We start from the raw sequence: 631 nt of genomic DNA on the forward strand, positions 1-631 counted from the left end.
AGACACGGATATATATATACAGATTGAACAAAGAAGTCACATGACCGGAACTGTTGTGAAACTTAGAAGAGGTATATTGGCTATAGCTGTTACGTGAGTTGCTGAATTGCATATTCATTTTTTACATATGTATATAACGTACGTAACCCTCTGTTTTGGTTATGTCTTTATTTTATGTAAAGTCTTAATGATGACATTCCTTTATAACACTTCTATACCTAAATATGAGTATAATAGTAATAATGAAAATATTACAAAATGTAGATATAAAAAAAGAGTAATTTATTGGAAAGGTTTACTGCAATATTTTAAATTTAGAACATTACGGTAACATTGATTTTAAAGATTTATATTTCTATATAGATATCCTTTTCTAATGTTCTTGATTCGTTGTAATACTGCATTTGAAGTAAAATTTTCAGAACATTGTTTGTTCGTCCTGACGTAGGCCTGACATGACCTGGTAGTGAAAGCGCTTGACTCACAGTCTGAGGGTCACGGGATTGAACCTCGTAACCGAATATGCCTGCCCTTTTAACCGTGGGGGTGTTATAATGTGACGGCAACCCACTATTTGGTAATAGACAGTAGCTCAAGAGTTGGCGGTGGGTGGTGTTGACTAATTATTTTC

This window comes from Limulus polyphemus, unplaced genomic scaffold (assembly GCF_000517525.1).
Source record: "Limulus polyphemus unplaced genomic scaffold, Limulus_polyphemus-2.1.2 Scaffold646, whole genome shotgun sequence".
Classification (NCBI taxonomy): Eukaryota; Metazoa; Arthropoda; class Merostomata; order Xiphosura; family Limulidae; genus Limulus; species Limulus polyphemus.